The sequence below is a fragment of the Haemaphysalis longicornis genome, unplaced genomic scaffold (genome assembly GCF_048455015.1).
Source record: "Haemaphysalis longicornis isolate Haplotype H1 unplaced genomic scaffold, Haemaphysalis longicornis Haplotype H1 scaffold_11, whole genome shotgun sequence".
NCBI classification, from domain to species: domain Eukaryota; kingdom Metazoa; phylum Arthropoda; class Arachnida; order Ixodida; family Ixodidae; genus Haemaphysalis; species Haemaphysalis longicornis.
This window is the reverse complement of record NW_027526214.1, coordinates 109,647,314-109,657,510: the sequence shown is the minus strand read 5'-3', so window position 1 is coordinate 109,657,510 and position 10,197 is coordinate 109,647,314. Positions and strand designations below refer to the sequence as shown.

General features: G+C 47.3%; 2 non-coding genes across 2 annotated transcripts; one reads left to right on the top strand and one right to left on the bottom strand.

Moving 5' to 3' along the window:
• Nucleotides 1-4,367: 4,367 nt before the first annotated feature.
• Nucleotides 4,368-4,439, bottom strand: Trnat-ugu (transfer RNA threonine (anticodon UGU)). The gene has a single exon. It is a non-coding gene; the product is annotated as a tRNA-Thr (tRNA).
• Nucleotides 4,440-5,904: 1,465 nt separating this feature from the next.
• On the top strand, nt 5,905-5,976 carry Trnas-uga (transfer RNA serine (anticodon UGA)). Its single transcript has one exon. It is a non-coding gene; the product is annotated as a tRNA-Ser (tRNA).
• The last annotated feature ends 4,221 nt before the right edge of the window (nt 5,977-10,197 follow it).

Below are 10,197 nucleotides of genomic sequence, written 5' to 3'. Positions count from 1 at the left end.
TCATAACTTGAGCGTTACCACCCCGCTGCCGTATGCCGAAAGCGTCGCAAGGACTCTGGTACCGATCGTCACGTACGCTGATGCTGTGGGTGTCCCCCCTCAGCGGGTCGCCATGTCTTACGAACACCTCGTACCGATGAGGCCACCTTCCTTGTCTCGGCCTCCGCCCCAATCAAACAGTGCCTGGTGAACGTGGGACAACCGTCCCATCTGTATCAATTGCCGCTATGCCGGACATGTCGCCCGATTCTGCCGCCGACGCCTGACGCCCACAACGACGATACTTATGGCCCTCGCAGCCGATCGCCACGCGAAGTCTCCTAGGGGTCCGACTTCACCGCTGCACCTTCGTATTCCCGCACTTTGGCCACCCATCACTCGTCCCCCCTCGTCGTCGGTCGTTCTCCCATGCGCCGCCGACCAACCGTTACCGAAGAGGAAAACTAGATGACGCAGTTCAGGAGGCAAGAAATGTGTTACCAGCGAACTGTCCAAGGCCTCATTTTTAGTCCTCAAATGTTACAGACGTATTTGTGGAAGATCGACCTGTATTGGTGTTAGTCTACATGGGCGCTGCCGTTTCAGTTACTCATGCCCACCTTTGCCGTGTCCTTAGAAAAGTAACGAAGCCGTTGGATGGCTTCGCGCTGCGTAACGCAAACGCACAGCACGTCCATGCGTCTCCAGCGTGCACGGCTCGAGTGACGATCCGGGATGTTTTGTACATTGTAGAGTTTATCGTGCTTACTACTTGTTTCCATGACCTCATAATGGGTTGGGATTTTCTCACTCGTCACCACGCCGTCATCGATTGTGCGCGTGCGGAAGTTGAATTTGCACCAGATTGAGACCCGCACAATAATGAACCAACTGCGGCTAAGTTAGTCGTCAGTGAAGATGCAAATATTTCGCCGCACTGCTCGGTTTCCCTGCCCCTGTGCTGTGCGTGAACTGCTGACAAAACCGTGCTTTTTACGCCGTCCGACCTCTTCATCCGACGGAGATGTCTTCCGCAGTTGTCCGCTCTGTTAACGACCCATGCTGGTACGAGCCGCGTGCTTGTTAGTAACTGGCCCTCGGATGAAGCTTCGCTGCTACAGGGCGAAACTGTCGGGTGGATTGAGCCTGTCGAGCCAAGTGCTGTCATCGATGTGCCCGACGATACTCCCATTATAACTCATGTCACAGAATTGAGTGCTACATCCTAAGCAGAGGTTTTACCATCCGACGTTTTCAATCAGGCTATCGATAGAGATAACACGCCCACACAACGAGATCAACTGCTGGCACTACTCCATCGGTTTCGCTTGTCCTTTGACTCCTTGAAAGCTCCGCTAAGTCAAACATCAACAGTCGAACACACGATAAACACTGGTTCGCACCCGCCGCTGCGACAACAACCTTATCGCGTTTCCCACAAAGAACGACGTAGTATTGATGAAAACTTGGACGAGATACTTGAACGAGGCGCCATTAGGCCTTCCAACAGTCTCTGGGCGTCTCCCGTAGTCCTTATGACCAAGAAGGACGGTTCGATACGCTTCTGCGTCGACTATCGGTGCCTCAATAAGATAAACAGAAAGGATGTCTACCCTCTCCGGCGTATTGATGATGCCCTCGGCTGTTTCCATGGTGCCGAATATTTCTTGTCGCTCGACATGCGCTCCGGATACTGGAAGGTACCTATGGCCGATGCTGGTCGCGCAAAGGCGGCTTTCATAACACCTGACGGCTTATATGAGTTCAATGTGACGCCGTTCGGCCTTGGTAAGGCGCCTGCCACTTTCGAGCACATGTTTGACAGCATTTTGCGCACACTAAAATGAAAATTAAGCCTGTGCTGCCTTGACGACCTCGTCGTTCTTGCTCCAGATTTCGAGACACATTTACTCCGATTAGAACACGTTTTAACTCGTCTTCCGGACGCAAAGCTGCAGCTCAACCTAAAGAAATATCGCTTCGCCGCTCGCAAGCTCACTATTTTGGGCCACGTCGTTTCGAAAGATTCAGTTCTACCCGACACGTCTAAGCTTAGGGAAGTTGCGGAGTTTCCGAAGCCGACATCTATGAAGGCTTTAGGAGCTTTGTCGGGCTCCGTTGTACTTCAGGCGCTTCATCCGCAACTTTGCGACCACGGTTGCACCATTGGCGCAGCTTCTCTCTTGTACATCTAAAGACCTCACTTCGTGGTCCCCTGCTTGTGAAAACGCATTCGTGACCTTGCGGAAGCTTCTTACGTCACCACCTATCCTTCGGCATTTCGACCCGACCGCCCCCACTGACGTTAATGCTGATGCCAGCGTAGTTGGTCTTGGGATTGTGCTTGCTCAGCGAAAATCGGGGTTTTACCAGTACGTTGGCACGTACGCTAGCCGTACCCTTACCAAGGCTGAGGCAAACTACTCCGTCACAAAAAAGAGTGTTTGGCCATATTTTGGGCACTAGATATGTTGTGACCTTGCTTGTACGGCCGCCCTTTCGACGTCGTCACAGGCCACCATGCGCTGTGCTGCTTCTCCACACTAAAACATCCGTCTGGACGGCTAGCTCGCAGGGCTTTTGCTACACGAGTAGGAAATACGTGTGATATATCGCTCTGGCCGCAAACATTCCGACTCTGATGCCTTATCCCGTTCTCCAGTGTCACCAGAGACTGCCTGCATCCTGCCTGACGACGCTGTTGTGTCCGCTATCTCTTTCACTGGCATGCCCTGTGAACAACGCAAGGACCCACAGATTGCTTCGCTCATCTCCTTGCTCTGGGACGTTTCCCGTACTGAACGACCTCGGGCCCAGCGCAGACAAGCTGTGCACTTCACGCTTCGTGACGGGTTGCTCTACCGGCAGAATTACCTCAACGAAGGGCCAAAGTGGCTGCTCGTAATTCCTCCGCACCTTCGTACAGATATTTGCGCATCGCTTCTTGCCGATACAACCTGTGCCCATGCTGTCTTGTTAAAAACATACCACCGTGTCCGTCTCCGCAATTACTGGCGCGGCATGTACACCTTTTTGGGCAAGTACGTTAGGTTATGCACTTCCTGCCAGCGTCTCAAATCTTCGCCTTCCAGCTCGATGGGTCCACTGCCGCCGCATCCTTGCCCAGAGAAACCATTCGACCGTGTTGGTATATACCTGTATGGATCTTTGCCCAACACAGCATCCGGCAACCGATGGGTTATCGTCGCCGTCGATCATCTGACGCGCTATGCCGAAACTGCGGCTCTGCCTGCCGCCACAGCACGAGACGTCGCCTCTTTCATCGTACGGCGCTTCATTCTGCGGCAAGGGGCGCCTCGTGAGCTCCTCAGCGACAAGGGACGTGTGCTTCTGTCAGACGTTATTCGTGTCCTCCTCGCTGTGTGCCGTGTGGTCCATCGCACAAGTACAGCGTACCATCCGCAGACAAACGGCCTCAGTGAGCGCTTCAACCGCACCCTCGGCGACATGCTGTCGATATACATCTCCGCAGATCCCGACGACTGGGTCCTTGTGCTGCCCTACGTGACTTATGCGTACAATACAGCCATTGAGGCCACAACCGGTTTGTCGCCCTTTTTCCTCCTGTATGGTCATGAGCCGTCATGCACCCCTGATACGGTACCCCCCTACCGACCGAATTGCTCCGAGTGCTCCCCAGCTTCTGAAGCTTCCAAATACGCGGAAGAATGCGCCCACCTTGCAAGGTCCTTTACTACTGAGGATCAGTTGCAGCAAAAATCTCGGCACGACGACACAGCTACCCACCCGACGTATTTTCAAGGATCTATGGTGTGGCTATGGATTCCCTCCACCACACCAGGATTGTGTAGCAAGCTTCCTTCTTGGTTTCACGAACCCTACCGTGTCCTCGAACGGACGTCGCCGGTGAACTACGTCATAGAGCCCATGACACCTTCCTCAGACCACCGTCACCGCGGGAGGGAGACTGTTCATGTCCAGCATTTGAAGCCGTAATATGATCTAGTTTAGTGTGTCCTGAGAGGCGCCAGGATGGCGCTTTATTCCCCGGGGGCAGTTGTAATGAGGTAACGCGGGCTGCAATAATTACGAACTCCGGACAATACCTTGTAATGGCTATGTGCCATCGGACATAACCATGTTGCTAGCAGACAACCAGCCGCACGTGTGAACGAAGAAGAAGCTCGGTCTGCGCGGCTTTGGGGGTGATTGTTTGGCAGCTGTCTCACTCTCTGCGGTGATATATATATATATATATATATATATATATACAGAAAGATAGATCAGCAGTCTACAACGCCAAAGGAGTCATAGGGGTGTGGTTAGGCTCTTTTCTTTTTCACTACAGTTCATTAAGTAAATATTTTTTTTTAATTATACAGAAGAAAGAAAGAACGAAAAACACGCGCCCAGAGTGGGGACCGAACCCACGCCTTTCGATTACACGTCGAATGCCTTACCAATTCGGCTATCTGGGCGACTGTGTTCTCCTTCACTTTCTGGGCTATTTATATTTACTAGAAGTGTATCTGACGCGTGAGGGTGGTAGCCAGCGCCACTCTGACTACACGGGGAGAAGGGGACCTTCTTTTCAACCCCCGGGGTGTGACTCGAAGGTCTACAGCCTGTCATGAGCGGGTTACTGGCGGGAAGCCCTCTTATGCTACCTAGGCATCAAGGCTGCCAGAACCGAGACCCTCGCTAGGATTTCGCAGAATAATGTAGTAAGGCAATGAGGGGCTCGTTGAGGAAATACAGAAAGATAGATCAGCAGTCTACAACGCCAAAGGAGTCATAGGGGTGTGGTTAGGCTCTTTTCTTTTTCACTACAGTTGATTAAGTTAATATTTTTTTTTAATTATACAGAAGAAAGAAAGAAAAACACGCGCCCAGAGTGGGGACCGAACCCACGCCTTTCGATTACATGTCGAATGCCTTACCAATTCGGCTATCTGGGCGACTGTGTTCTCCTTCACTTTCTGGGCTATTTATATTTACTAGAAGTGTATCTGACGCGTGAGGGTGGTAGCCAGCGCCACTCTGACTACACGGGGAGAAGGGGACCTTCTTTTCAACCCCCGGGGTGTGACTCGAACGTCTGCAGCCTGTCATGAGCGGGTTACTGGCGGGAAGCCCTCTTATGCTACCTAGGCATCAAGGCTGCCGGAACCCAGACCCTCGCTAGGATTTCGCAGAATAATGTAGTAAGGCAATGAGGGGCTCGTTGAGGAAATACAGAAAGATAGATCAGCAGTCTACAACGCCAAAGGAGTCATAGGGGTGTGGTTAGGCTCTTTTCTTTTTCACTACAGTTGATTAAGTAAATATTTTTTTTAATTATACAGAAGAAAGAAAGAAAGAAAAACACGCGCCCAGAGTGGGGACCGAACCCACGCCTTTCGATTACATGTCGAATGCCTTACCAATTCGGCTATCTGGGCGACTGTGTTCTCCTTCACTTTCTGGGCTATTCTCCTTCACTTTCTAGGCTATGTAATCGAAAGGCGTGGGTTCGGTCCCCACTCTGGGCGCATGTTTTTCTTTCTTTCTTTCTTCTGTATAATTAAAAAAAAATATTTACTTAATCAACTGTAGTGAAAAAGAAAAGAGCCTAACCACACCCCTATGACTCCTTTGGCGTTGTAGACTGCTGATCTATCTTTCTGTATTTCCTCAACGAGCCCCTCATTGCCTTACTACATTATTCTGCGAAATCCTAGCGAGGGTCTCGGTTCCGGCAGCCTTGATGCCTAGGTAGCATAAGAGGGCTTCCCGCCAGTAACCCGCTCATGACAGGCTGTAGACGTTCGAGTCACACCCCGGGGGTTGAAAAGAAGGTTCCCTTCTCCCCGTGTAGTCAGAGTGGCGCTGGCTACCACCCTCACGCGTCAGATACACTTCTAGTAAATATAAATAGCCCAGAAAGTGAAGGAGAACACAGTCGCCCAGATAGCCGAATTGGTAAGGCATTCGACATGAAATCGAAAGGCGTGGGTTCGGTCCCCACTCTGGGCGCGTGTTTTTCTTTCTTTCTTTCTTCTGTATAATTAAAAAAAATATTTACTTAATCAACTGCAGGGAAAAAGAAAAGAGCCTAACCACACCCCTATGACTCCTTTGGCGTTGTAGACTGCTGATCTATCTTTCTGTATTTCCTCAACGAGCCCCTCATTGCCTTACTACATTATTCTGCGAAATCCTAGCGAGGGTCTCGGTTCCGGCAGCCTTGATGCCTAGGTAGCATAAGAGGGCTTCCCGCCAGTAACCCGCTCACGACAGGCTGTAGACGTTCGAGTCACACCCCGGGGGTTGAAAAGAAGGTCCCCTTCTCCCCGTGTAGTCAGAGTGGCGCTGGCTACCACCCTCACGCGTCAGATACACTTCTAGTAAATATAAATAGCCCAGAAAGTGAAGGAGAACACAGTCGCCCAGATAGCCGAATTGGTGAGGCATTCGACATGTAATCGAAAGGCGTGGGTTCGGTCCCCACTCTGGGCGCGTGTTTTTCTTTCTTTCTTTCTTCTGTATAATTAAAAAAAAATTTACTTAATCAACTGTAGTGAAAAAGAAAAGAGCCTAACCACACCCCTATGACTCCTTTGGCGTTGTAGACTGCTGATCTATCTTTCTGTATTTCCTCAACGAGCCCCTCATTGCCTTACTACATTATTCTGCGCTATATATATATATATATATATATATAAGTGTTGGCAGTCCAGAAAACCTCGGAAAGCAAAGAGGAGGATGTGGTGGGTCATTGAAAGAGATAAAGTATTATATACATATATCCCCTTATTTCGCCACCAGGGGGCGAGAAATTACACAGATTAACAAACGGCGCCCTAACCGGCCCGCTCGTGCTTGCTGTGTTCAAGATGAAGACTGAAATTTATTCTTGCTGTTCTTGTATTTTCTGAATAACAAGTGTAAGACACGACCTCAGGACTTGGAACAACACGATCTGCTGAAACATACACCCGTTCCCTTCGGGTGCGTTCTGTCATACCGCTTGAAAAATGCACCCACTCATGTGTGTGGGCTGCGCTTTCGTTGTCACGAAGATTTTGCAGGGTGGTACAGGGTGGCGTGCTCGTGTACTGCAGCCCTATTTTTATTTATTTATTAAAATACTCTCAAAGCGCGAAGGCGTTACAGAGAGGAGTGGTTAACATTTCATAAAATATTAGTTACAGCCGTTTTGAATAATGTAGGACCCGGAATGCTGGCGATGGGGACAGGGAAGTGGTTCCAGTCGTCGCGGGTCTTGGGAATGAACAAGTAGGGGTTTGCCCGACACTTAGGAACCCCTACATTGAATCTGTGATCGTTTAGTACGGAGTTGTAGGAAAGGAGCAGAAATTAGAGCCGGTTTTAGAAAGTGGTTATTAAAGTAAATCTTATAAAAGAGGCAGAAGCGGGCAATTTCCCTTCTAGCAGCAAGGTCACTGAGTTTAAGAGAAGAGTTAATTGACGTGATGCTAGCGGTTCGTGAGTAGTTTTTGACAATGAATCGTGCAGCCCGGTTCTGAATGGCTTCTAACGATGACGACCACACCACGATATGAGGGTCTCCAATCGATTATGCGTATTCTAATTTTGATCTAACAAGGGTTTTATATAGTAAGAGTTTTAAAGACACTGTAGCAAGAGCAAAATTACGGCGCAAAAAGCCAAGCATGTGGTTAGCATTATTGGTAACATAATTAATATGTTCATGCCATTGCAGATTAGTGCTAATATGGACGCCAAGGTACTTATAGGAAAAGAGAGAAGATAAATGTACGTGGTTAAGTTCGTACGGAAATAGCTCACAAGGGTTATACTGCTTAACGCCAGAAGTAACTTTTAAGTTGCCTCAGCCAATTATTTCACCAAGAAGATACGGTATTAATGTCACGTTGGATAGAGACGGAATCTTCCGGGTTACTTATTTCACAATAAATCACGCAATCATCAGCAAAGAGTCTAATAGTAGAAGAAATATTGTTAGGAAGGTCATTAATATAAATAAGGAAGAGTAATGGACCTAACACGGAACCTTGCGGCACCCCAGATGTTACGTGTTGCAAAGGTGAGTTACAATTGTTAGCACTTACCTATTGTGTTCGATTTGACAAAAAACACTCTATACACTTGAGTAAGTTGCTTTCTATGTTAAGAGCACTAAGTTTTAAAAAAAGAAGTTGATGGGAAAGTGAATCGAACGCTTTTTGAAAATCAAGAAAAATGCAGTCGACAATGGCATCCCGGTCTGTTATGGAAAATAAATCATTAGTGAAAACTAAAAGTTGCGTTTCACATGAAAAATGCTTTCTAAAACAAGTCTGGCGGTTATCAACAAATTTCTTGTCCTCGAGGAAAGTTATCAAATTGGAATGGATTATGTGCTCAAGCAGTTTGCAGGGGATACTTGGGAGTGTAATGGGCCTATAGTTGAAAGGGTTGGAGGCATCACCTTGCTTCGGAACTGGCACCACCCTTCCCGCCTTCCAGTCGCTTGGCAGCACAGAAAACTGCACAAATTGCGAACAGAGCTTTCACAATATTAGTGACGAGTATTATTGTTTACAATACTGCCAGTCTCCAAAGAGACCATAGCAGGTGGGCACTACAATATATAGTTACAAAGAACACTTAACACTTTAGGGATCGTAAATAGGTAAATAGGCGAATAATACGTAAAAAATAAAAATCAGCAACTTTGAAGCTTACAAACAGCAATTATGCACACCATACACAAAGTGCTACAAGTACAAACTAATTTTTATGAAAAAAATAACAATGGTAGTTTAACCTTATGCACTATATGCACAACTGCCCACACCATGAACGAGTGCATGCTGGTGTTTGCATGTCACAGAAAAGCAAAGACATATAAAGGACGCTAAGGGACATTATTTTCAATTCTTGATAAAAAATCGCACAATGACTGGGCATTAGTTGTAAAAGGGGTTAGCAAATTTTATTCGTGGATGGCAACTGAAAAAAAAATAGTATTTAAACGCATCATTCTTACATTTATATCCTAATAGAGTATTTGTATGTTTGTGCCGGGTAGCTCGTGTTTGCGAATATTCAACGTACTTTGAAACGTCTATTTTGTAATAAATATGGAAGAGTTGATAAAGAAAGATAAAGTATATTTCGGTTAGCTTCAAAAACTGCGCAGTGATACCATCAGCACCGTGATACCTATCTATAAATCAGTGATACCTAGCTATAAATAATATAGCTATGATTATATATAAATATAAATAATCAGTGATACCTAGTTATAAATAATTTTTTCTTGCATTCTTGGGGTCTCATTTCTTCGTTGTTTTGTGCTGGCTCATTGGTAAATTGTTCTTGCGCCTTAACTTTGATCTAGTTTTGTAATACTTGTGATGATATTATAATTTATATTTATCGGTTATATTAATTACAACTTCAGTATTAGTTAATTTTAAAAAATCCTATTTTTAATATAAGTACTCCTGATAAAATAATAAACTTGTAAACGATGCGTAAAAATGCAATTTTTCTGCCCCTGATGCCCTTTTTAAGGTTTTCTGAGTACCCGAAGACCGTATAATAGAAGCACAGCCCACACATAAATGTGGGTTTGTTTCTTCTGTGAAATACTCTGAGCTTTTGATTTTCGTTGTCGCAGCATCATTGGGAGGATGGAAAAACACAAAATTTAATTACACAAAATGCACAAAAGCCTTTTTTTTGGGCAGAAAGGGATACCTAGGCCACACATGTCAGCGTAACTGGCGGCAACTCTTGCTGCTCCAGATACGACTACGCAACCGACGCTAATAGATTTTTCACCAATGGAGGTACCGCCACCTTTACCGCTACCTCCGGCTGAGCCCTGCCGTTTACCGAAACGTCTGTCTGACCAGGGGGCACCCCAAGTCACTACTGGCGACTCAACTTCAGCTGCGGCCAAGCGCGTGTGTTTCTCGGACACAAACCGGCCCCTTCAGCGGTCGGATGAGCGCAGTGCAGCACTGACCGCCGCTCCACAGGGCATTACAGCGAAAGCCAGCTCCTCTACGTACAAGGACGCCATCATACATCCTGAGCGCTTCAACATTCTGTCTCTTCCAACCAAGTTACTACAACAGACTCCAGACAGCTACCTAGAAACATCCGGATTTACTGGCTGCGCCTGCCACAGTCGCCTCAACACTACGTTGTGACAGGTGGCTTCTCCATAGTCAGTACAGCGGCTATGCTCGTTGCACC